Source organism: Rana temporaria, chromosome 13 (assembly GCF_905171775.1).
Source record: "Rana temporaria chromosome 13, aRanTem1.1, whole genome shotgun sequence".
Lineage (NCBI taxonomy): Eukaryota > Metazoa > Chordata > Amphibia > Anura > Ranidae > Rana > Rana temporaria.
Genome location: NC_053501.1, coordinates 23,398,890 through 23,402,402, shown reverse-complemented (window position 1 = coordinate 23,402,402; position 3,513 = coordinate 23,398,890).

Sequence of the window (3,513 nt, the reverse complement as noted above, 5' to 3'; positions counted from 1 at the left end):
TGCTGGCTCACTTAGAGAATGTGGTTGCTAATTGGCTTAATAAGGAAGGTCCTTACGCATTATATTGTCAAAAGTATTGGGACACCTGCCTTTACACGCACCTGAACTTTATTGGCATGCCAGTCTCATCGCTGCCAACTGTCCCTGATTTCGAACAATGTCCCTCATCCTCCTCATTTGTCCCTCATATTGGTCTGATCTATATAGTTGTATATAAAATGCATTTTTTATCTATCAAAAAGTGTTCCCCAGTGCTAAACCTTTCATCCGATTTCTAAATTGGTGCATTTGTAAATTTTAACCACTTCCATACCGGGCACTTATACACCCTCCCGCCCAGACCAATTTTTAGCTTTCAGCGCTGTTGCACTTTGAATGACAATTGCGCGGTCGTGCTACACTGTACCCAAACTACATTTGTATCATTTTGTACCCACAAATAGAGCTTTCTTTTTGTGGTATTTGATCATCTCTGGAATATTTATTTTCTGCAAAAAAAATAAAAAAATGACCTAAAATTTTGAAAATAAAAATGTTTTTTTTGTTTCTGTTATAAAACATTGTAAATAAGTATGTTTTCTCCTTTACTGATGGGCACTGATGGTACTGCACTGACGGGCACTGATGGGCACCAATGAGGTGGCACTGATGTGGTGGAATTGATGGGCACTGATGGTACTGCACTGACGGGCACTGATGGGCACCAATGAGGTGTCACTGATGTGGTGGAATTGATGGGCACTGACAGGCCCGGATTTACTAAATTTGCCACCCCAAGGCCGGGTCCTTCAATGCCGCCCCCGCCTGCGCAGTACGGGGGGGGGGGGACTTTTTCGGCAGGACACTGAGAAACGGGGGGGTTTGCTGCCAAAAATGACATTGAGAATTGGGGGGTGCTGTTGCCGAAAATGACAAAATGACATTGAGAAGGAGGGGGGTTGCTGCTGCCAAGAACCATCTCACCTCCTCTTCCCTCTGTTTTTTCTCCTCTCACCATCCGCATGACAGGGGGGAACTCCTGATGTGAAAGTGTCCTCTCCTCTCAGCCCGCAGTGCCGCCCCTGCACCCACTGCCGCCCGAGGCCTGGCCTTGTTGGCCTTGTCTGGAATCCGGCCCTGGGCACTGATAATGGGCACTAATATGCGGCACTGATAGAAGTCGCGCATGGGCATGGATGGGCACGGATAGGCGACACGGATGGGCATGGATGGGCAGTGATAGGCGGCATGGATGGGCACTGATAGGCGGCATGGATGGGCACTTATATGTGGCACTAATGTATGTTGTACTAATGGATGCCAATCAGTGCCAAACAATGCCTGCCAATCAGTGATGCCCATTGTGGGCACTGATTGGCATCCATTGCGGGCACTGCTTGGCATCCATTATTTCTGTCATTGTCATCCCTGGTGGTCTAGGGTGGCATACCTGTGTTTTGCATTGTCATCCCTGGTGGTCTAGTGGCATCCCTGGTGGTCCAGTGTGGGCATCCTCGGGGTTTACGTTTATTTACAAAAGGCAAATCCATTGTACACTACGAGCGCACTTGGAAGTGCAGTCCCTGTAGATCTGAGGGGGACATGCAAGGAAAATATTGTTTATGGGATAGAAAGTATGGGAAATCTCACCAATAGGAAAAAAAAGGGTAACAACCTTTCCTGACTCCATCTAAAGGAAAAAAAAACTTTTTTGATTTAACTATACAGTGGATCCTCCAATTACGAGGAATAATCCGTTCCAGGAGAATGCTCATAATCCAAAGCACTGGCATATCAAATCGAGTTTCCCCATAGAAGTCAAACTCACAAACCGAGTTAGAATAAAAAAGAAATAAAAAAATGTTTGTATTGCGAAACGCTCGTTAACCACTTAAGGACCGCCTCCTGCACATACCGGTATACGTTGGCAGAATGGCACGGCTGGGCACATGTACATACAGGTACGTCCTGTACTAGTACCCAGCCGTGGGTCGCGGTCGCGCGCCCGCGACCCGGTCCGAAACTCCAGGACCGCGGGACCCGCGGACCCGATCGCCGCTGGAGTCCCGCGATCGGTCCCCGGAGCTGAAGAACTGGGAGAGCTGTGTGTAAACACGGCTTCTCCGTTCTTCACTGTGGCGCTGTCATTGATCGTGTCATCCCTTTTATAGGGGGACACAATCGATGACGTCACACCTACAGCCACACCCCCCTACAGTTGTAAACACACTTCAGGGAACACATAACCCCAACAGCGCCCCCTGTGGTTAACTCCCAAACTGCAACTGTCATTTTCACAATGAACAATGCAATTTAAATGCATTTCTTGCTGTGAAAATGACAATGGTCCCAAAAATGTGTCAAAATTGTCCGAAGTGTCCGCCATAAGGTCGCAGTCACGAAAAAAATCGCTGATCGCCGCCATTAGTAGTAGAAAAGAAAATAATTTATAAAAATGCAATAAAACTATCCCCTATTTTGTAAACGCTATAAATTTTGCGCAAACCAACCGATAAACGCTTATTGCGATTTTTTTTTCACCAAAAATAGGTAGAAGAATACGTATCGGCCTAAACTGAGGAAAAAATATGTTTTTTTTTATATATTTTTGGGAGATATTTATTATAGCAAAAAGTAAAAAATATTGAATTTTTTTCAAAATTGTCGCTCTATTTTTGTTTATAGCGCAAAAAATTAAAACCGCAGAGGTGATCAAATACCACCAAAAGAAAGGTCTATTTGTGGGAAAAAAAGGACGCCAATTCTGTTTGGGAGCCACGTCGCACGACCGCGCAATTGTCAGTTAAAGCGACGCAGTGCCAAATCGCAAAAAGGGGGCAAGGTCCTTTAGCTGCATTTTGGTCCGGGTAATAAGTGGTTAACCGCGTTACTCGCAATCCGAGGTTTCACTGTACTTTAAATCAAAATGATTCAATTGGGTCTGTTTTGCTAACAGATCCTGTTTTACATTTATAACTCAATGTTGCAGAACCGGCTGGAGAGATACAATGAACACCTAGAGGCCAGTGACTTTTACTCTGGAATTTCAGAGTCCTCTGAGGCCAGGGTCAGACCTCTCCTTGTCACGGATGATCCCCCTTAAAGGGATATTACCAAACCAGTGGAAGCCTGTGAGTGATAAGTAAATATTAGAAATATTTCTCAGAAATATTCTGCGTCTTTCGGAGCCAGAGGTGAGAGAAAGTTCAGCAGCCCTGAATTTTAGGTGGTTAGCACCCTCCGCACAATCTTAAACACTTCCATACCGGGCACTTACGCACCTTCCAGCCCAAGCCAATGTTCAGCTTTCAGCGCTGTTGCACTTTGAATGACAATTGCGCGGTCATGCTACACTGTACTCAAACAATTTTTTTTGCATTTTATTCCCACAAATAGAGCTTTCTTTTGGTGGTATTTAATCACCTCTGTTTTTTATTTTTTGCGCAACAACTAAAAAAAGACCGAAAATTTTGAAAAAAAAAAGGTTTTTATTTTTTTCTGTTATTTTTTTTGTAAATAAGTCAGTTTTCGATT